Genomic DNA, 24488 nt, shown 5'->3' on the forward strand with positions numbered 1-24488 from the left:
GAAGAACAAATTAAACTTGGGTATCTTATGGAAGAAAACTGCACATAGATATGCGATTTTCCCTATTATTTTAAGGCATATGCGAACTCCCTGACCTCTATCTGCAGATCATGGAGGGTCTAGTTGGAATATGTGTACCTGGGTGTCGCAGTCATTTTCTAAGGCACGCTATTTATATCTGACTGATTTCTAGTTTAAAAATCCGTTGGAGATATGTTTTGCCAAGTCTGACCCAACCCCTGGGGCCCCCAAATGTAACAGTATGAAATGTTGCCTGAGCCAGCACCATCGCCATAGTCTTTGATGTTTGGGACAACCGTTGAGACGGTTTGGTCAATCCATCCACTTCATTGAAGGCTTTCCTCATTTTCAGCGACCCTCCGCTCCACCACACCTTGTCTAGCAATTGATCTTTCATTACAATAGATGCAAATTAAGGAAGGCTACTTCTCACGAACCTTGCTTGTGAGGGGTATTCTGGTTTTAATGTAATATCTATTTGCTATCTAATATTACATATATATGTAATAAAATTTTTAACATCTTATTTATACAGAATAATTCAGTCAGGTTTTACATTAGTGCTGTACATACAGGTTTTTTTTGTTCTTTCTACTAATCTAAATTCGTGAAACATTTCATTTCACATTGTTTAGTTATTTTTTTTCTCTCCAGGACCAAAGCGTTTAAACTCCCATATTTCATATTGTCTGAATCTGAGATTTGAAGCTTAACTTTAAGCTTAAACTTTATAAATATTTACCCTAGTCTCTAGTTCATAAGAAAAGGGGAAAAAAGTATAATTTTTTCCTGATCATACAAAGATCTGAATAATCTTTCAAGTTAGCTTCAAACTGTATCCTGGGAAGAATGTGAAGTCAATGTTTTACAAATAGTAAAACAGAAAGGAGGCAAGAAAAATTTCAGAACTGTATCCGGGCATTAAGGTTTTAAAACATATAACAATTAAAGGATTTTCTCAAAATCAATGTTTTAATCATAAAAGCCAACAGCTACAAGCTCTAGGGCTTAGAACAAGCAAACAAAAAGCTGCTTTGACGATATTTGGCAGTCAGATTAGCTTTAGCAAAACAGTGTGCTACAGTGATGGCTCCTTTTACATTAAGTTTTCTCTGTGCGCTTTCTAGTGACTTTCAGAAGACTCTCTCTGTTAGGTGCTACCTAACTTCCACTACACATACCACCTACAGTCCTGGCATGTGAACTACCCAATCCATCATGGGTTCTTCCAACTAGTATATGGGCTTCTCTATTTATTAATCTTTTTTTTCTATTTATTAATCTATAAATCAAACCAAACTCACTGTTACCAGTCGATGCCAACTCATAGCGACCCTTCCTATAGGACAGGGTAGAACCGCTCCTGTAAGGTTCTGAGACTAACTTTCATACGGTTGACCTATCAGATCGCAGCCCACTTTGTAATCACTATGCCACCAGAATACCTGTTCATGAATCTATCGAGATGGATTCCTAGCTATGTGGACTAGGACTCGGCGACTGCCAGCTATGGCAAACAATCTAAAACCATCCTTGCCCCACCTTTACATCTGTCTTTCCTATTCGAACACAAACACACACACAATTGATACGTGAGTAATTGGCAGAAACTTTGAAGGCAGTGTTTAGGGCAGCCTTTATCCAAAGAGGCTCGCCTTTCTGTCTCCCCTGCCTTTGTCAAGGTGTGTCACAATTCATCACTGCCCTCCGTGGTAATGGGCGATTACAGTGCCACTGGCTTGCCACTTCCTTCATACTCAAGACAAGGAGGCCCGTAAAAGCGAAGACCGTTTCTTGGGCAATGAGGTGGTCAGGTATTGCTAACAAGGCCTGTGTTTTGTGCTGCAGACTGTGTGGGTGAGCTTATGAAAGCGGGTGCGTAACTGCCGGCCTCCAGGGTTTTAGCACCGCAGTCATCGAGTTTTTATAGCTGTGCCAGTAACTTGCGTTTCAAACAGTTATGCCTTCCTACGTCGACCTAAATGTGGAATTCGTTCCTGCTCCATCAATTTCTGCTTTTGCCTGTTTGTTTTTAAATGAGATATTCACAGGTGTGATTGAATGTTTTGATCAGCACCACAAGATTAGCTTGTCTTCTGAGATTGCTATCATCTGTTAATATTATATAGTTTGTTTCATTGGTAGAAATTTTCACACAAAGCTTTCTGCAGGATGGGACGGTATGTCAGTCCAACCTCTATGATTAATCTATAGGATGGCTTGGGCGAGACTCTGTTGTCTTATCCATGGAAGAACATTATTAAGACAAGAAATGGGAGGCAAACCCCAGAATGACTATATTGCATGCTCAAAGGGAGCAGGGCTGAACACCAGCGGTGCTTCCAGGTCCCAGGAATGTTTTGGTTAAATTATCACAAAGCCTCAATTCTTTATTGTTTGAATCATTCAAAAGTGTGTTCAGAATTTCTTAGGAAAATAAGATGATGGTTGCATAATTAGGGTACAGTAGTGAAGATACTGACACATGATTTAGCTTGTAAGTTAAAGAGCTGAATTTATCTTACAAACAAACAGAAACTCCTGTAAAATCCTAACCCAACCAAACGAAACTCGCTACCTTTAAGTTGATGTGGACTCATAGCAACCTTGTAGGTCAGAGTAGAACTGCCCCGTGAGTCTCTAAGACTGCAGCTGTTTATGGGGATAGACAAAAGCAGGGTTAATATAGATAGTACATATATAGATAGATAGATTATATATATATACATATGTAAAGTATGACAGCTAAATTATTCATTTTTTTACTCCTAGAAGTGCATGTTTTCCAGCGAGAAGCTAATAGGCTACATATGCAACCTTCTATAAATAAATATGGAATATAGATCATAAATAGAAATCTTAACATATACAGTTTAGTCTCTTAAATTGAAGTTCAAATACTTTCATACTCAAGAAAATTAATCTGTTTTGTTTTTGTTTTTTTTGAGGTGCTGTATCTTTCCAATCAATTTCAAGTTCAGTGAGGAAAAGGGTGTGGCTGTTTGTGTGTATGTGCGTGTAGAATTTGAATTTACGAAGCAGGATTCTTTCCGATTAAGGAGGCCGAGGCTATTTCTAACCATCACGGCCCTTTATGGAAGGGTGTTTTCTTTTTGGGTGTCTGAAGTGTAAATTTGGGAGCTCTTTAACTATAGTTTAGAATTGATTTCTAAGGTAACCCTCATCCAAAACATAGACAGTTTTATAACCAGGATTAACACCTTGAACTGTTTGGGGAAGCCAAATGGATGTCCTTGAACTTCTGGAGCCCAGCTGATGTCACCCTATTACAGTTTCCTGGCAGCCTCTGTTCTCAAGTTCTCACCAGTAAAACTTTCTTCCTGGTAGCCTACACAATTTTTGAGACGAGCTGAAATCCAGCTGAAAGAGTAGGCTGCCAGAGGTCACAGTGGTCACAGTGACGCCAATTTATTTTTCTCAAACTAGACTTCCATACATGTTTCTAGCTTCTTTCAGAATGGGGTAGGAAAAATCACATGTATTTATACCCCCCCCCCCATCAAATTAACCCCAACCCAAGCCAGCTCAGGCAACTCTGATATGCTCATTGGTTGTGTTTAAGGGTCAAGGTCAGGAGCTGTAGGAGTGGGTGACAGGGAGGTGTGAGTTGTTTAATTTGGAATCCCTGAGGTTCTAGTCTGGGCAGTTTATACGGGAAGAAAATCAGTACTAATGGGGTACCAGGTGGATATATGCTAGAGCCTTGGGCAAAACAAGTTTGAGAATGTAATGGCCTTTGCCTTGATAATTGGGCAGTGTGTGTGTGTAAATATGTGAGCCCCAGATAAAATAGCAAACCTGGTTAGTAGCATTGCATCTGAAAAGAGACAATGAACAGTAGAATAAACACAAACTACAGAAGTTTCATGGAAACCAGAGCAACATTACTATTTGAGTAGTTTGACATAATATCCTGCTTGACGTTTAGTCTGCAGTAAGTTAGTTGGAAAACTTCCAAATTAATCAGATGGTACAAAAGAAATGCTAAGTTATTTTCTTTTAGCCACAAATGTTGAAAGATGTGGTAGGACAATAGAAAAAGGTCAGCCCCCTTGTGGAGGTATTTCCCTCTTTTATCTTGAATTCCAGATTTAATGAAACCATCTCCACCCGCCCCCGCTTTGTGGGTCACTGCCATTGCTCTCACTTGCCAAGTGCAATCAGGGAGTTCATTAACCAAACCTCAAATACATCATATTCACCATGTTCTTAAAGTTTAAAAAGTGAAAGGAGATAACCAGACTTACTGTAAAGCCTTTGTCATTTTCCTATAAAGTGGTGGAAGCCAACAAGGCATTTCTAAGAAGGGAAAATTACTTGAGAACGTAAACTCATTGGCAGTATTTAGACTTTTCCCTGAATTCCATCATTAGAGAATTCTGAAGCAAAGCACATTCTCCATACACTTAATGGTGCATCCCAGGTATAGTTTAACTTCACTCAAAATTCGCAGTTTTTGTGCAGTAACCAAGTCTTTTGGGACAACCAGGCAGGCAGAAGGATGATCATGAAGAAATTCAAGTTCACAAAATCTCTGAGATAATCTAACTTCTTCTGTGGCCAAACACACATCAGATGAAGCCATTTGCTTTCTGCTTAGGACATGTATTTCCTACATCCCCGACTCATTGCATCTAGTCAGAAAGAGTCTTTAGATCTCAATTTCCAACCCTGGAAAATAAGGACACTAGTATCAGTCACCCGGACAGCGACGAAGTCATAGTCCTTTTACTGGACGGTAAGCGAAACTCTACAAATCTGAGTACTTCGTCTTAGCAACTCAATGGTTTGCTACAGAAGAATACCAGGATGAACAAGTAACTATGTCAGAAATGTTTTCATGGTTTCTCAGGTCAGTATTTCATTTAAGGTTGGTGAAAAATGTAACTTTAAAAAATGTAATAATTGATGCTTGGAGATAATTGTTTTATAAAATCCTCCCCTTTTCCATCTTGTTACAAAGTGAATTATTTTTACTTTGATGATTCTGTCATTTGTGTGTGTGTGTGTGTGTGTGTGTGTGAGAAAATTGAGATTTAAGTAACCCTGATATCAAGAACACATATTCTATAACTGCAGTTCCCAGGGTAGCATTTTCAATCCTCCCTGTCCCTGGCCTCCGTTTTTCTTGCTGATACTTCTCGATAGGGTCATTATGAGTTGAACTAGAATTGCCCTTGTGCATTTCTGAGGCTGCACATCTCAACTGGAGCAGAAAACCTCATCTTCCTCCTCCGGTGTGCTGGTGGGTTCAAATTGCTGACCTGTGTGCTTAGCAGCCCAACACATAACCCATTCCATCATTGTCTATTGTACTTTCTCCATCGTTCAGAGATTGTTTTGTTTGTTCCATGGTATATCCACAGTACCTAAAAACAGAATAGAGTTGCTCAACCAGGTATTGGTTAAATGAGTGAATGAAGAGCTTATATGGTTCTCAGCTTCTATTTCATTTTGACAGCTGGGGTGACATTTTACACAGGCAATTGAAATGATGTAGCACTAAATACATCCACCGATCCATGATCCATGCTTCTTTCCTCCCTCCCTCCCTTCCTTCCCCACTTCCTTCTTTCTTCTCTCAGTTTCTAGGCTGTCTACAGTTTGCTCCTCCCATGGTCACCTGAAACTTGGTTTTGACCCATCTTCGCTCTCTGAATTGTGTTTCTTTTCTTAACGGCCACCATAACATGGGCAATCATTTATGTGAATAAAAATTATGGTGATACAATGAAGAGCCACAACATGACTGCCAACATATCTTACAAGAACCTTACGTGTGAATTTCGGAGTTGACAGTCCCTGGGAACCTGTGTTAGCATGGCCCCTTCTGGTGTCTCACCATCTTTTAGCAAGGATAACACACACACACACACACACACACACACACACACACATCAGTTGATATTATGTGGCCTCTCAATTCATTTCAGATGTGGCTTAAAGCAGCGTGTCCTCCAGAGTTCATTCGGATGATTCATGCATTGATCTCTCAAACAAACAGATGGTGGATAAAGAAGAAGTCAAAAGAGACAGGAAGGACAGAAAGAAATGAGGGAGGAAATACTTTGGACACTATCATGGCTGGATTATGACACCCCCCCCCACTCTTTAATACTACAAATGAGCATCTTGGTTTCCCATGTGAAAATTCAAACACAGAATAACAGAGTTGATAAATCTATGGCTGATCTAAAGCATCTGAGGTTTTGCTTGATTTTTGGATGTTATTTTCATGTAGATAAAGATGATTCACATGAAGGAGGGGTAACATTTGAAGAATACAAAGAAACTGATGACTAAGATGAAACATTGGAATTTCAGGTAAAATGCATTCACACGGTGAATGAGCCTTTAACTGGTCCTTTTAAGAGGAAAACCATAAAATCTGCTACATATTGTAGCAAAATCCAGGAATAGAGAGTGTTTTTCATGTTGGTGATTCATCCAAGAAACATGGCTGGGTAGAGAGTACATTTCAAGTACTATAATTGGTATGACAGTGGCAAAGAGTGGCAGATTGAAGGAAACTACCAGCTAGATAGCAATATCAAACATACCTCTCTTTGAGCTATGTACTATTCTATTCACCCATCAAGTGTAAAACTTGAAGACCAGAAAAGTTACTTTTCTATTACCATACAGCCTCTATGAGACAGAACAAATTCAAGCCAGACAGTGTTTCGATGGCACCAAACTGAGACTCGTTTGACTAAGGCTGTAATCACAGCCTAAAAGGGACCACCTCTCCTTTGCTCTCTACCTTGCTTTCTCCCCTTTCCTTTCTCACACCCACAGCTGCCTTAGGAAGGAGAAAGCATTCTCATTTGGTGACCTTGCACAGCTCCCTAGAGAATCTCAGAGTTCCTCGGGCAGTTCACATTGCATTTTACAGGCGGACAAGTATATACTGAGAATGGCCTGTATACACCTTGTGCACATGCTCAGTATACATAGGCACACCTACGTCTGACTCTTATCTCCATGGAGCTCTTAATTTTATGAAAGAGACGGGCATGCTCAAAAATGATTCCAGTATTGAATAATTATTCCTCATTTTTCACAATGTAGCAGGTAGAAAATTAGTCTGGTACATGTAACAGAGAATGCAGGTAATTATTGGCTAAATGTAATAAGTTCCTGCTGAGAGGAATGTGTGGACTCCATTCTCTTTTCTTATTCTTTTCCTCCAAAACAATTCTTTTAGGCTTTGTTTTTCTCATAAGTTTCCCATTTTGCATCCCTTCGGGGAAAAACATTTTTTCAGAGCTTACAGATGGCAGTTGAGTGATAGGATTATGGAAAATAATTAAAACTAGGCTGCATTCTGACAACCTTAGAGAAAAGTCCCTGCCTAGCTACACAAAGTGTGGATAAAGCCTGTACAACAATAAGCTGACTCTATTTAGCAAATTATTAGCTTGCAATTTCCAATTAGTTGAGGGGTGTTAAATATTCTGCCATATACAAGGAACAGTCATGATTCCAGAGATGTTAAAATGTGGGCAAAAAAAATTAAATGTTCATTTCAGAATTGATCATATAGAGTGACATCAGGAAGTGACGGGAGATTGTGTAATGGTAGAAACACTAGAGTCAGAAGCCGTTCCTAACCACAGAGTCTAGGAGTTGGGGCAAAGGAGGACATGGCTCCCTCTCAGAGCTCCTGTGGGTGTTGAGGGTTGTTTCCTCTGATCTCTTCAGGCCCTTCCCTCAGAGACCAACCACCACGAAGCCTACAACTCTGATGTGCTGAGGGGAGGAAACGGAAACCCTGTTCTTTAGAGTGATAAATTGATGGAGACAAGAAGACCCCATACACCTCAGGTGTATAAAATACAGTCTTTTCCCTAACTTTAAGTTCAATTCTTCTCAGATGGGGTTTATGCGTATGGACACACTGAGGAGGAGGAGGGAAAGAGAGAGAGAACTTATGGTCACAAAGAAGCTCTGCTTAATAGTTTCCCAACCCTGTCAGCCCACACTCCACCTTTAGCTCACAGAGTACCCTCTTCCACCACATGGCATCTGTCCAAACTCTCCTGGATCCATTAATGTTACACCCTCTGTAGTTCTCACCTAAGGTCTGTATTTGTGGAAATATTTCCCTGTTAAATATTACCTACACTCAATATCTCTCCCTTCACCCCATTGCACAATTCTTGACCCGCTGACTCGTTCTTGTTTTATCATAAGTCTATACATTTTGGTTAAAATCATGGACTTTGGAGTCATGGAACCTCACTCCATGACTTCTGCGACATTGCCATCAGCTCTCTTATCAATACCATGTGGACAAGGATAGCCCTTAGAGGATAAGTGAGTTGGAAAAAGTCAATTAAATAGCATAAGGAAAATCCTGAGTATAGTGTGTCGCATGGAAGGAGTGCTCAGAGGTTATGAGAAATAATCATTCTCATCTATCTGACATGGTTGGCCCAGGTGCTTGTGATGCCTGTTATTTGTAATGTCTGAAGAAGTTCAAAAACACGAAGATAAGGCAGCTGGGTCCTTGCTTTTGACCAGGTACATGGCTAATTAAAGTCAGACTATAATAGGCTTTTGTTTGGTTGGTTGGTTTTTCTTCCACATTGACCATGAACGCGAGCACTGATTCTAGCCAGAACAAGAAAGCAATCAATGATCTCTTTGGTAAGGATGAGAGAGGCAAGGATTCACCATCCTGATGGCTTTATGGCCCACAGCAAGTTTCTTTGGGTTAGTCAGTTCTATTTGGCTCTGATTTTGTTTTACATGAAATAATATGCCATGAGGGAGGCAGTGGTGGTTCCATGGGAGGATTCTCACTTTCTGTGTGAATGACCAAGACACCCTGATAGCAGCATGGGTTAAGCATTGGACTGATAACCAGGAGGTCAGCCATTATCTGCTCTGCAGGAGCAAAAAAAAAAAGAGGTTTTCTGCTCCCATGAAGATTTACAGTGACCTAAAGAAGCAGTTCTACTTGGTCGCTATGAGATAAACATGACTTAATGGCAGTGTTTTTATTTTTGTTTAGGTCGATGGGGACCTGAGTTTGATTCCTGGCCAATGCACTGTTATGTACAGCCAACGCTGTCTGTCATAGCCTGTTCGTATGACTCTAGACAGGTTTCAGCAGAGCTTCCATACTAAGATGGGCTAGGAAGAAAGGCCTGGTGATCAAATGAAAATCTTATTGCTCACAACAATGAGATCTTATTGTGTATGAGATGGACATGCGTGGGGGCTGGTTCCATGGCAGATAACCACATCATGCCTTGTAATCAGACATGTGCTCTTTCTACTCATTTTCTAACGCCCGACAGCCAGCACGGCCAGCAGTAATACACATTTACCTTATCCACTGTGCACTATAAGGCATTGGTAAAGGTACACAAGCAGTGACGAGTTGAATGTTCCCTACTCTTAAAAGCATATCAGACTATTAGAAACATATCATACTATTAGAAACAAAAAACCTAGCAAAACCAATATAAATAAATAACTAAATATTTCTTCCTAGCAAATGAGGTTGGAAGTGAAAAATCTTATCATCTAATAATCTGAAAGAAACATTCTCAAATTTCTATATTGTATATACTTTGTTTTAAGGGGTCATGTAAATCCCAAGTGCAATGAAATCCATGATAAAAACAAGAAGAGCGTTTTATAGTAGGAAGGAGAGTTTAATCTTATCTCTACTAACGGCTCTCTCTTAGATATTCGGGGGTTGGGGGGGATATACTAGGATTATCTCACATATGTGCAAAAACAACAACAAAACCCCAACTCATAGTGATCATGCAGGACACATTAGAACTGTCCTTTGAGGTTTGCAAGGCTGTAAATCTCTATGGAAGCAGATTGCCATACCTTTTCCCTGTGGAGTGGCTGGTGCCAAACTTTTTGGTCAGCAATCTATTGCTTAGACAAATGAACATCCGGGGCTCCTCACATATGTTCAGTATAAAACAAAAATAAAAACCCCAGGCCATCAAGGCCCTTGCAACTCACAGCACCCCATGTGCTATAGAGGAAAAGTTCTCCGTAGGCTGACTTGGTTACAATCCTTACAGCAGTGCTTCTCAACCTTCCTCAGGCCGCGACCCTTTCATACAGTTCCTCATGTTGTGCTGACCCCCCAACCATAAAATTATTTTCGTTGCTACTTCGTGACTGTCATTTTGCTACTGTTATGAATCAGGCAATCCCTGTGAAAGGGTCATTCGACTCCCAAAAGGGTCGCGACCCGCAGGTTGAGAACTGCTGCCTTACAGAAACAGCTTGCCAAATCTTGCCTCTGCCTTTCTGGGTGAATTTGAACATCCAAATTTTAGATTAGTAGGTGAGCACAAATCATGTGTGCCACCCAGAGACCTGTGATCAGACACAGATGCTAGAAATTATACCACTTAACCCTGACCATTTTCTACTTTGTTGACCCAGCCACTTAAGCAAAAGCCCTAGCCAGTAAAACTGCAAAACTGCCTCCTCCTACCTCTCCCTACACGACCTTCCTAGACAATTGTAGGGGAATTCTATGTCTTGGTGAAAGCAAGAACCAGGACTTAAGGACTTACTTTAGTGTGGCTCGGTATTGGCAGTGATATTGTACTTCAGCAACAACGGAATCAAACGAGGCCTGTTTCTCCCTGTGAACGGCTGGCTCCGTGGTCTGTGCAGGGACAGCTTCAGTGAATGAGCCTTCATCACCCAGCTTAGCAGCAAGGCAGACGTTGCCTTCAATTACTCTCAGTAGCAGAGAAAATAAGGTGCTACACCGTGACTTGATAAATAACTGCATTTAGTGTCCGTCCGACTGATCACAAAGGAGTTAAAAATCTATGTGATTTTAATATTGCAGCAAGTCCACCCTTATTTTTAGTTGTAAATTAGTGGTGCCAGAAAACGTCCGAATCGCATTTAAAAACCTGATAAAAGAACAAACAGAACAAAGGGGTCCTTTCACTTGACAGATTCCCCAAAGCCTGCCTTATTATTTATTTGTTTGTTTGTTTGTTTATTCATGTACCTATTTATTTCAATTGAATGCCGATCCATCGAACTTGCTCAATCCTTGGGCCAATCTGAGATTCTAAATCTAAATACAACATAGTAGCTTCTCTAAAATAGTTCTGCTGGTGTTGTTTTTGGAATCTGGGGTCTGTTTATTTCAACACTCAAGGCCCACTTAATACCAACCTTATTGCCAATCTTAATATGGTTACTGTGCGTATGGGATCTAGGGATCTTGTCAAAATGCACCTTCTGATTGAGCAGGCCCGGAGAGGTCCCAGACTGGATTCCTAACTAGCTCATAGATGACACTGGTGCTTCTAGTCTGAGAACCACCATTTGGATACCAAGGGTCCAGACATATCCTCCCTTGTCTTTGATTTATGTGTCTTTTTCTTCCACTGGAATGCATAGTTTCTTGAAGGCCAGAAGCAAGTTTCATAGATGGGTATCTAGGGAAATGCCTCAGAAACAAAGATAGGTCGATAGATGATAGAGAGGTAGGTAGGTAGGTAGGTAGGTAGAGGATAGAGATAAAGAGGTAGAGAGGTACGTACATAGAAATAGATAACTGCCGTCATGTGGACTGATTCAGGGCCACCTTAAGTCAGCAGAACAAAATACTGCCCAGTCCTGTGCCATCCTCACAACCCCGAGGCCATTGTTTTGGCTGTTGTGCCAATCCATCTGTCCAAGGATCTCCTTCTCCTTGTGGTATCTTGGTTTCACCAAACACGCTTCACCAGGGATTCCTTCTTCCAAGGATCTGTTTAGACCCATCCTGGAATGGGAGGATAGTGTTCGGTTGTGCTAATTTTACATTGGCCAATTTTCAGAAATAGGCCACTGGAAGCTCTCATGTAAACTTTCCACCTTGGAAGACCTGGCCGATAGTCGAACTACTAATGACATAACTTCCAGCATCACAGTAACATGCTAGCTACGACATATGACAAATGGACAAATAGGTAGCTCACCAAAAGAGACCATTAATATTGGCAACTGTGATTTAGTTCAAATTTTAAAAGGATACAGCTAATATGGAGTGAAATAGGAAAGAGAATATTAGAAAACAGATGGAAAAGCTGTGGATAGGCTATGAAATCTAGAATGAATCAACTTTGTTGGCATCAAAGAAATGTATTTTCCTTCTGAGTGACCAGATGATCATGAGCAAAGACTATAACTCGGGAAATTATTTAATGTTTAAGAAATATCCCCAGGTTGCTTTTCTTTTGAGGTTTACAAATGATACATTGTAAAGTAATTACATCTTTAAATTTTCTGAGAGACTTTAGCTCATTGCCCACATGAAAATGGAACCAATTCTTGCCTTAATGTTTACATTTTTTTCTGAGGACCCCCCCCACCATATAATTGAAATGACTTTGTTTATCACTAAAGACTCCAAGTGCACCAACTGCATTTCAGTGTTCCTTTCTTCCTTTTTTTTAGCCTCTCAGACCAATATTGAGGTCCATGGTTATAAGGAATCTGAAAGGACTTTTTTTTTAATGTTTTTAAAGAAGCACACTGTATATACTATCAGCCCATTTCAATCAATGAAATCAACAATAATATCCCATTCATCCCTCCATAAATGTGGTTCTCTGCCCCCACGCTGTCCCCCTCTTTCAATATGCTCTCTCTCCTCTACTTCCCTCTCTGCGTTTTCTTGCCCCCATCCCTGGCCTCCCTGTAGTCATCAAACTCTTCTCTTTTGGTGTAAAGCTGAATTTCTTTTTCTGAGGCTTTGTGAGTGGACATATCACATAACAATTTTACTATCTGGTGTCAATTTGAGAGGATTATGAGTGAAGGGGTAGAGTTTGGCCTGTCAATTAAGATATAACCAATGAGGCCTCTGTGTGGGCATGGCCTTCTCCTGAGAATTCTGGGAACTCCTGTATTTCTTCCTTGGAGGCAGGAGACACTTCTCTCTCTGCTCACTCCCTGAGACACTGTACTGACAGGACACATGGCACTAAATCCCTGGCTGGAGAAGCCACATGGACCTACCCTGAGGCAATTAGACCTCTGGAGCCGGAGAAGCCACATGGAGACCCCTGCGAGCGCTGAGATGCCTACAACTCCACTGGATCCACAAGATTTCCAACCCACTGGCCTGTGATTCTCCTGCATTTGGAACCATTGCATGTATTTCGTGAGTCTGAAGAGGACTTTATAGATCGGTATCAGACATCTGGACTAATATTGGTCTTATGGACTTGATCTGGACTGGGCTGGGATGTCTTCTCAATATTCAACTGCTTTTGTATATAAACCTCTTTCTTATATACATATCAGTGTCCATGAATTTGTTTCTCTAGTCTACCCGGAGAAGCACAATAGTCCTTTCCTTTAATTATCTAAGTTTCTCAGCACTTACATTCATCTAAAAAATCTGTAATTTAAATCTCAGAAAAAGATTCCCAACTTAGAGTATTAAGAAAGTAAAGTAATGCAATGCCAAATGACTATAATTCGGACTGATCCTTGTCAAGATGGAAGATAGATGTTGAGCCAAAGAGTAAAAAGTCTTCTAACAGTAAAGAAACAAACACTGAAGTCAGTGGTGGATTTGAAGTTTGGGAGAACAACTTGGTTTTTAAGTACAGAAACACACATTCCATCCTGTGTGGTCTTGCTGTGAAGTTTCTTCTCAGGTCCCAATGGTTTGCGTTTTTCAGTCGGAGAGACCACTGATTTCCCAACTCTGCTCGTCTGCATTTGAGATCTGTCAATTATTCCCCTACACTGATTCCTTCCAATTTTATATAGATGGAAAATGAAGTCTAATGAAACTTGCCTTTTAAAAATTTTAATGGATATTTATTTATGTCCTTTTCTTTTTAAAAACAGTTTCATTGGCCTAGAATTCACGTATCATGCCATTCAACAGTTCAATCATATCAAAAAGAGTTCTAATAGGGCTTTTTAATTGTTCTAAATACATAGTGATACAGATATGTCTACTGAACTTGGTAAAAACAGAAAACTTGCCTTTTGGACACAGCTCTTTCCCAGGGCCCCACCCACAAGAGGCAGTAAAGTAGAAACCCGCACACATCTCGTGGGTTCCCTGTCGAGTCAGCCCTGCCTCACTTATCCATTAAAGCCAAATTGGATGAGCGGACACCCCTGTTTCTGACAGTTCATTGCACCGTCATCTTTGTAAATTGGAGGCTATAAATCTGACAGTGGCGCTACAGCCATCGAATAGAGTGTGTCATTTAATTTTATGTTCTACATTTAAGAAATTATAACGAACCGAGTCTGCACTGCTTCTCTACCAGGAGTTAGCATTTGGCTCAGTTGGAGTGATATGACTTGAGCCTTTAATACATGCAAATTCTCAGACACCCGTTTCTGTAATCTGCTAGTTCTCATCTACCACCACCCCCAACAATTTTTATTAAAAGGGTTTGAAATTTCTTGTCCCAAATTAAATGAAACATTGATTAACCCCATAGATTTATTTAAGTACTTTTGTTATTAGATATTTTAGAGACTCACAGAGGCAGAAGGGCAGACTTTCTGTAATTAATCAGGATTGCCTGGGTCTGTTGCTACAGTGGCTGTGAATCCCTTCCCAGTTGGAGATTTAACAGAAAAACATTCACTTTCAAAATGGTCTGGGTGCATCAAAGGGATTAAGCTGTAATGCTTTTAATCCATGTAACTCAAACAAAGAGGAAACTTTCCTGAGCAATGAACTGAATAATGCATTTGTGGGCCAGCAAATGATAATTGTGGAATATCAGCTTAACAGCCAACTGTGTCACCCAGGGATTGCATGGGAGGATTTAGCAGGTTAGGACTTTAGTAAAACTAAAAGGGATGCTCTTTTGGAAAGTTCCAGTCTCTGAAACACACAAGATTCTAGAAAGCCCACCGTAAATCTTTAGGTTCTATAACTCCAAGTCAAAAAAAACAGGAGTCGATCCTGACTTCCAGTGATTCCATAGGGCAGAGTAGAGTTGTGGCTCAGAGTTGCCAAAGCTATGCTTTTTAGGCAAGGAAACTGCTGTTTCTCCTATGAAGTAGGCAGTGACGAAAGGCAATTATGTGCTCTTCCAATCTAACCCGCTGCCCCACCAAGACCACCTTCTATTTGTCATCTCTACTGCTGCTTTATATATTTTTAAAACTCAATGAATTGATTTTTTAATAACCAAAAAATGTTTTTGTCATAGCCAAATGTCTCAGTTTATTTTATGTTGGAGGCTTCTAGATAGTTTTTTGCATTTAATTGTGAGAAATTATAGATTCAAATTTGATTGTAAGAAACAATAGAAAATAGAGTGCAGGTATCCATTACTCAGTGTTATGGACTGGTTTTTGTCTCCCCCCTAAAGATATGTTCAAATTCTGTTTTCTGGTACCTTCTACTAGCAAGTGGGAATGGCAAATTTTTATGTGACTCGTCAAGCTGACGTGAGGCGAGCCCTGATCCGATCTGACTGGGGTCCTTGTAAGACGAGAAAGAACAGACTGCCATCTTCTCCTGTGACTACACACTGTGTATCCTTCAGCAAAATGGCTAGCCACACCTTTTGCCCAGTCTTTTTCTAATTGACGTATCAGGAGGATTTTTTGGTGCTGAGTGTTTTGAGAGTTTCTGGTATGTTTCAGACACTAGTTATTTGTCGGATATGCAATTTGCAAATACTCCTCGCACTTGGTAGCTTCTCTTTTCATCCTCTTAGCAGGTCGTTTCTGAGAGCTGACATCTTTTAATTCTGATAAAACCCAGTTTTCTCACATCAATGAGCTTGTCTCTTGTCTAATTTGGAAGCTTTTTGGTTATTACTTAAGTTCTTTTCCAGCCCCTTCTTGTTTCTCTTCTTCCTCCAGAATGTCAGTGGCACAAACGTTAGATAATTTTGTTCTCCTTCCATGGGCCCCGGTATCTCTGCTCTTCTTGTCCAGTGTATTTTCTTTTAGTTCGTCATAGCAAGTCATCTCTGTGATCTCTAGGGTCCTCTCTTGCAGTTCACCAACTCCGCTGTCTCTTCCAGTCTGCTGCTGAGTCCATCCACTGAGTTTTTAAATTTAAAATTTAAAATCTCTTTTGGGTTTTTCTTAATGTATTCTAGTTCTTTACAGAGGCCTCGTTCCTTTCCTGAGATTTTCTGATTTGTTTTTCATGTGTTTCAAGCATGTAACTGCTTGTGGAAGCACTTTCATCATAGCTACTGTAAGACCTTAATAAACTGTAATATTTCTATTTTCTTCATGTTCGCGTCCGTGATTTATCTCATTTTATTCATCTGGAGATCTTCTTGGCTATTGGTGTGATGAGCGATTTTTATATTATGTTCTGTGACTGGATCTTATTTAAAACACCTGTTTTAGCTCTTGTCTTTTTCCTGAAACCACTCTGGCAGAAGAACGCCAGTTTGTTACACTTGGATGGAGAAAGAAGCCCAGGATTCCAACTCCTCCTCTCCACACGTGGGCCATGCGGTCTCCTTATTCCTGCAGGTGGAAACAAGGTTGAAGTTCCCCATGAGGTCTCCACTGACAAGGCTCCAGGATGGGAGACTACCAGGTGGCAAAAGAAATGTTCTCATGTCCTACTTAGTCTCCTCTGACACTACTCTGGTGAGATTTTTGTTGTGCCTCACTAAAGTGCTGAAAAGGTGGAAGTCTAGGATCCCCAACAAGCCTTTCCAAGTCTGAATAGTGTTTAGAAGGTCATATCTGACCGTCTAGTGTTTGGCTGGACGAAAGTCGTCTTGGTCTGAATGCTTTCTTTCATTCTAGGTTTCCTCTTCCCTAGTCCTGTAGAGACTAGGTTAGAGAGCGTACATTTGGGTTATGTTTTCCCCTTGAACCTATTGCTAGCTCTAAGTTTCTGAAGTGTTTAGCTTTCAATCTGGGATATATGAACAAGAAGACACTCCAGAAAAAGTTACCACCTTGTGGTCCTGAAATCCACAACTGAGCTGCCTTTTTCTCTTCATCTTTCAGGGTTTTACTACCAGTATTTACTAGCAATACAGTATTGCTATAAAATCTAGAAATTTTTATTCAATGAAAGTATCAAACTATAGTTATTGTTTCTTCAAGCTAGGCATGTACACTTTCGAATATGGAGTTTCCACCTCTCTAACCCTACCCCAAAGAATTCTGTGTTCTTCGATTAGCACCATGTTGACAACAGTTTTCGCATCCTCAAACCCCCAAACACCCACTGCAGTGGAGTAGATTCTGACTCCGGGGGGTTTCTGAGACTATGAATCTTGAAGGAAGCACCAGCTTCCTATCTTTCTTCTGGGGAGCTGCTTGCGGGTTCAACCCACTGATCTTGTTGTTAGCAGTGCACTGTGTAACCCACAACACCACTAGGGCTTAAGGGACTCAAACCCTGTTCCTTTTTAATAATCTTTGAGTTTGGGGAACAAGAAAGAAGTCTGAAGAAGGAAGATAATGGCTGTATGGTAGATGGGGTAAGGGTTACCAATGAAATTCTCACAGGACAGACAGACAGCCTTTGTTACTCTCCAGGCAAAAGCATTGTCACAATGGAGAGAGAATTCTTTGGTACAACTTTACTCATGTTTTTCTTACCAGGTCCATTTTCAGCTTTCTTAAAAATTTTTTCCTAAGAAACCTCTGTAGATGGCCTGTTCCCTTTGAGAAAATCTATCAAGATTACTCCCTTGAAGTTCCCGAAGGATAACCTTGAATTTAACTAGCCTTGCAGATCCCTTTGTATGTTATTTATTTGTTCTTGCTTTGGGGAAAATTGTCTTTATTTGAATATTAAATTGTGATTTAGGTCCAAGTATACAGAGCACTTACGTTTCACACTCAACAATGGGTACACATTATTTCATGGCATTGGTTGCAATCCCCTTGATGTGGCAATGCCCTGCCCACTTCCTCTCTGGGCTCCTTGTGTCCAATTGTCCCGCTTTCCTGCTTCTTGAACTTGCCTTTTATTCATGTCACTGTTAAGGAGTCTGCCTTCCTCTTAAAAAAAACAATTTTATTGGCTTATAATTCACATAGCTTATAATTCACATAGCTTATAATTCAGTAGTTCAAGCATATTAAGAGGAGTTGTATAATCATCATCTCAATCAGTTTGAGAACACTTTCTTCTTTCTTGCTCATTGTTATTAACTCCCCATTTTCCCACAACCTCTCCTGTTATACCCCACAAAAACTGCTGAATCAGTTACTGTCTCTATAAATTTACCGATCTTGGATTTCATATACAGAAAACCATCTAAAAATAAAACAATGAGGAAACTAATAACAACAGAGGAAAACCTCAATTGGAAAGCAAGCAGAAAATATTAAAAACTAGAGCAAATCGAAACTGGGTCAAGAGAGAGATCAAACGATAATGTGTTAAATTTTAACCTGACTGCATCTGCAGTAACCCACTTTCAAATGTACTTTGCATGATAGAAAGGTTATTTACATCTCTGGTCCATAGTCAGAGGGAATTTACCAGAGGCTAAATTCACTTGTAGATCCCCTTTGCTTTTTTTTTTTCCTTACCTGAAACAACTTTACAATGGGTCTAAAGGGGGATCAAATAATATGATGTTACATTTTAAGCTAGCTACTTCTGCCATGTGTGACTTGCATAAATGATCTCTGAGAACAAGGCTGTGCACATCCCTGGACTCTAGTCAGGGGAGGGAAGATTCACCAGCTAGTTAGTTCATGTGTGGACCCTGCACACTGATTTGGGGTTTCCAGTCATCCGTAGCCTTCTGCAAATCAGGTGTGCACAATGTAAGCTCTGATACCATTCCTCCCTCCAATTTGGATTTTAGCCTTTATAATCCTGGACCACACAGGCTGGTGTGCTTCTTCCATGTGGGCTTAGGTGATGCTTCACTTAGATGGCTACTTGTTTGAAGACCCCAGACATTACTTTCTGAGAGTCGGGCACCATCTGGTTTCTTCACCACATTTTGTTAATCTTCTGTTTTGATTGAGTTTTTTTTTAAATGTACCTTACTAAGAGTATGTATTACTGAGAGAATTTTTCTGCAAATTATCTAATTACATGTTATATATGTTTGTTTCAGCTAAATCTGTGCATGTATGAACTGGAATCCTAGCAGCAACAATTTTGACTTACACTAGTATATATCACAGACTCAAAATTATTAACCATTCCAAAGCTCACATGAACTGCCATTGAGTCGATGCTGACTTGTTGGACCCCACAGGGCAGGGTGGAAGGGCCCTTGTCAGCTTCTGATGCTGTAGCTCTTTACTCAAGTAGGATGACTGGTCCTTCTCCAGAACAGCAACAGATCATTTCGAACTGCAGCCCAACATGTATCCACCACTCCCCCAGAGCTCTTAACCCTTAGAAGTACAATAATCTTTTAATTGATACAATTTTCCCCTGACAGGCACATATTTTTTGCTCTAAGGATGGTGTTCCTGTGTTATAGCGCATTCCCTGTTAAAGCACCTGTTTTCTCTTAGGGTTTGTAATAGTTGATTCAAGATACAAGCATTCTTTATATTTTGGGTAACTTTAGAACTACATGGATAATTCTATTGCTCTTGAGGTAGTTAGTTTATTGTGCCTACCTGGCTGATAAACACAGGTGGTGTTAATTGAAGGGCAGAGGGATAAATGGCTCAGGGATCCTTGCCTTTGGAGTTCTCTGGTCTCTTGCTTTGTGATGGTCGTACCAGGGTGCAGCTGCCTTAGCAGTTCCCTGCTTCAGATTGCAAGGCTGACTTCCTGCAAGATATCCCCAAGGAGAAGCCACATGGACCTACCCCGATGCAGCCCTGGGTGCTGGAGCACCCATGTGGAGACCCCTGCCAGTGCTGAGATGCTTACACATTCACTGACTTGGCTTTCGTCCTGCAGTCGGCATCATTGTGTCTGTTTTGTGAGATGGAAGAGGACTTAGTGGATTGGTGTCGGACATATGGGTTAATGTTGGACTTGTGGGCTTGGGCAGCACTGGGTTGGGATTTTTTTGTTGATGTGCACTTGACCTTTATATAAAACTCTCTCTGATACATGAGTTTCTTTGGATTTGTTTCTCTAAAGTACCAAGACTAACATACTCTTTTCTGCCCTGACAGCATCATCACTGTTTTAAACTATTAAGAATGAGAGGTGCCCCATGAAGCATTTCAAACCATATTGGAAGACGGTAGTGCAAAACAACCAGTATCACAAGAATTTTCCTTGAGCTGATGATTTTGAAATATCAACCAATTCATCAAAAAACAAGTCATGTTTAAGTTATTTGGAAATGTTTATTTTGCCACATCTTGTAATTACAGGAAAAAAAGGTGCGTATCTTTCATGTCTCCATTGCCAAAACTTTGCTATCAGTTACATTTCATCTTGTCTCAGCAAACTGAATTAATCAAGGCTCCAAAGGCAACAATGTTGCTAAATCTTTTAATCTAGATGGTGATAAGCTTATAAAGTATTCCGAGACTATCTCATAGCATCCTTCTTTATAATTGAGCTTGAAAATGAGGAGCAGCATGAGACTTAACTATGAGAAATCCTCTGAACCCATTCAGCTTCGCTTGAGTCTCTCAGAATAATTAGGTGTCTAATAATTCCAAGGTTTTGCATTTTGCAATCCTAGGGAGTTGAGCACAACACAGCATATGAAAGAGCAAACAAAAACCTCGTCATTGTTGAGCTGACTCATGGTGAGCATATAGCAGAGTTCAGAACTACATGATAGGCTCCTCAATACGACACAATACATCTTTACAGGAGCAGATGACCACGTCTTTTCCTTGAGAGGCTGGTTCTTGAATTGCCAGCCAGATCCTTAACTACTCCACCACCAAAGCGCTAGAAAGGCACATAGAAGACAATAAATACTATTTAGTTGAGTTTCATGAAATTGACTTAATTGAAAGAGGAATCAGGTTTTTAAAGCTCTCTCTTTTTTTCTTGAAGAAGCAAAAATGGGAAGGAGTAAGCATTGGTTGAAGACCCACTGTAGTCCAAGTAAGTCAAAGATACATATCAGATGAGGAAGATATGAGGTAGTAATACTTTATCAAGCTTCTCACAGTTGGCAGAATACTGTGTCATGTCCTAGAATAGGTGCATGAGGGGTTTACTGTCAACACCACCTACAAGCTGGGTTGTTTAGGTGAGGATTAGTAGGGCTCCGGCTGGATATGATTCTTGTGTTGAATTAAGAGAGAAGGAAGTCAGAGGAGATGAGATTGTGTGAGGAGGAAACTCAACCCCATGATTGTCAGTTTACTCGTTTTATTTCCTCAACCCCTCTCAAGTCAAACTGAAGTGCACTGATATTCTCTTAGCACCTTTGAGCCAAAAGCATATCAATGTCTGGTCGAATAATATATTTTTTCAAAGAGCATTTATATTTTAATAGTGACCATAAGGATTGTTATGTGCTAGAATCAAGTCAATGTTTGTTTGTTTTTAACATAGATGGCTTGGGAATCTATAAGGAGCTCTGTGGTTCTGGCAGACAAACATTGGACTGCTAACCTCAAGCATGGCAGTTCAAACCCACAGCCACCCTGAGGGAGAAGGATGAGGTTCTCTGCTCCTGTAAAGATTTGCAACAGGACCGCCCACAGCCGCCCATAGGCCAGGTCGGAGCCGCGGAACAGACACTGGTGGCATCAAGCAGTGAGCTGGGCTGCAGGGGTCTGGCCAGGCAGGTGTTGGCCACAGCAGCAGTAGGCAGCTGCCTGGCCCCTGCACAGAAGGGAACCCTGCCTCCCAATGGAAAAAGGCGTGGGAACTCACCGAAACTCGGGACCTTCATTCTCCCTACATCGGGCTGGGGTACACGTTCCATCTCCTCGTGGGGACGCGCACCCTCGCCGTGCCCAAGGCCTTCACCTGTCCTGCTGATCTTCCTGGGTTTCATGAGCTCCGTGACCACGACCTTTGTGGTGGAAGCCAAAGGATGGAAAACTACAAGGAAGAGGACGAAGTAGGCTCCTCCATCACCTCTGACAGCGACGCTCTCTCCCAGGACAGCGCCAGACCACCGTGTCTGGGCAGCAGCGTGGATCTCCGAACCTCTTTGAAATCACAGGTCGGATGGAGAAGGGACAGATGGCCTCCACCTTCTACAATAAAGTGGGCGTCCACCTGTTCTATTTCTGCATCGTCGTGTACTGGACTGGGACCTGGCCATCGATGCCGCCGCCCTCATGAAGGTGACCGGCTCCTCAGGGGACGACTCCTGCGGCCTGGAGACAGATGGCAGACACAATGACACAGGCCAGTGCCGGGGGCCCATCTGCCGCGTGGACGCTGACCGCCTCTGCTTGGCCATCTTCACCCTCCTCCAGGACCTTCACCTTCTTTGACGTCCAGAAGACCAAATACCTGCAGATCCTGACATCTTTCAAGTGCCCGCGCTCCCTTGTCCCCCAAGCTCCACCTGACGCGGCTGGTCCTCCTGGGCTTCGTGCTCATCCTGGCCTTCTACAGCCTCCTCTCCCTCACAGCCATTTCTGCTTCCGTGGCGACAGCCTGCTGGATGTGTACCGTCCACTCCGCATGCTGCGACGTGGTGAGATCCGGCGGCCGTGCGCTTCTGCCTGGGCCGCTTCCCAAGTTCATCATCAGCACCAACTTCCCAGTCCTCGCCGTCACCGGCACGCTGCCCAACCACTGGAAGACGCTCTTCCACTGCGAGGGCAGCACCTACGCCTGGTTGGTGGCCGCCTGGCCTTCCCCACCATCACGCTGCTGACCCCATGGCAGTGACCTTGTCCACCCATGACCTGGACTCCACGGTGGCCATCACAGGTTCGGCATCCAGTACGTCATCCCCTCCTTCCTGGTCTTCCATTGCCGCAAGGATATCCGACTGGTCTTTGGCCGTGGCGCCACCAACAGGGACGGGTGCCCCTTCCGGCACGCCTCTTGGGTGATCTTCGTGCAGCTCTGGGCCTTCTCCTGCCTCTTCTTCGTCATGGCCAACATCGTCCTCAGAGAGGCCCAGCTCTGACGGTAGGACCGGAACGCCTCGATGGTGGCCACCCCTGCTCAGGCTCAGCCTACCCAGCTGCCACAGAGCCTCCTGACCCCCGTGGGGGCAGACTAGGCACACCGGGCACTGGGACCACCTGGCCCCCTTCTCCCATGCACACATGACACCACGCCAGCCAGGCCAAGCATCTGGGCCCTAGGATTCGTCCTCGTTGGTGTTGCCTCTGTTGCAAGCCGGCACCCAGCCCACCCAGGGCGGTGGGTCACAGCTCTGGCGCTGGTGCTCCTGTATAAGGACTACTCGCCCCACCCCACTGCAGCCCCCACCCCACATTCAATAGGAGCCTCTGCCTTCCACCCTCCCGCCACACAGGAAGTGCCAGAGCCATGGGGACAGCAGGTCGTGTCCCTCTTGTGGGGGTCACAGCAGCCCCTGAGCTGGGTTGAACTGTGACCCTCTGCTGTCCACTGCTCACAGGGGATTCACAAGGGGCACCTCCAGCACTGCTTGGCGGACCCTGGCTCTGCCTGTGCTGATGGACTCCACGCCAAGGGGCCGGAGGGTGCAGGGAGGGTCCGTTTTCCAGCTACCTGCCTCTCTGTCACCCATGCACCAGACACAGCTGACGCTGATGAAGTCTGCGTTGTCATTGTGCCTGCTGCTTCGGGACCTCCCTCTTTTGATGTTAGTGCCTTGCTTTGTCCTCTTCCTGGGGAAACTGTCCCACCTGCTCCCCATCTCAGTCTTTGCAGCTAGGCCAGCAGGCTGGCTGGGTCTTCCAGAGCCAAGGCAAGGTGTCTGCCTGAGGACGAAGTTGGCTGGGGGTCCACAGCACATCCCGGAGCCCGTGGGGTATGTTGGTCCTTCAGGCGGCTGCGGTCTGCGCCCACTCACCTTTAGCTCCCAAATGCATGCCCTCCAGTCTTTTCTGTCCACAATGTTGATCAGTATGCACCCCTTTCCCCCCTGCCCTTGGGCTTCTTGCCAGGAGGCGCCACCCTGGGCTTGTGGAACAGGAGGGTGCTGTGGTGGCAGTGCCAGGGATGATGAAGACAGAGCCAGCCCTCCCCGGAGCTGCCTGGCCGGCTGACGCGGAGAACTCCGTGAAAACAGATGTCCTTAGCCGTCTCCAAGTACGTTCCCTCCAGCTTAAGGGCAAAGCCTTGGAAACCCTGTATAGGATTGCTAGGAGTCAGAATCACCTCAGTGGCAGTGGATTGGGTTTATTGGAATCTTTGGGTGATGAAAATGGTTAATGTGCCTGACTGCTTACCCAAACGTTGATGGTTAGGGTTATACCTGGAGGCGCTTGGATGAAAAACATCCTGATCTTCCAAAAGTCAGCGGAGCACAGTTCGATTCTGATACACATGCAGTCATCATGAGCTGTGATCTACTTTGCAGGAACTGGTTGATAATTTTTACTTTTGTACTGATGCTAAAGGCCACTGAGCAATGTCTCTGCCTCTTTTTCTTTTGTTTCTCTTT

General features: G+C 42.6%; 1 pseudogene; it reads left to right on the forward strand.

Annotated features, from left to right (window-relative positions):
• Window positions 1-23018, forward strand: part of LOC101661663 — a 29734-nt pseudogene extending 6716 nt beyond the window's left edge.
• Window positions 23019-24488: the final 1470 nt, after the last annotated feature.

Source organism: Echinops telfairi, unplaced genomic scaffold (genome assembly GCF_000313985.2).
Source record: "Echinops telfairi isolate 266 unplaced genomic scaffold, ASM31398v2 ScPeMD7_3533;HRSCAF=4204_0, whole genome shotgun sequence".
NCBI classification, from domain to species: domain Eukaryota; kingdom Metazoa; phylum Chordata; class Mammalia; order Afrosoricida; family Tenrecidae; genus Echinops; species Echinops telfairi.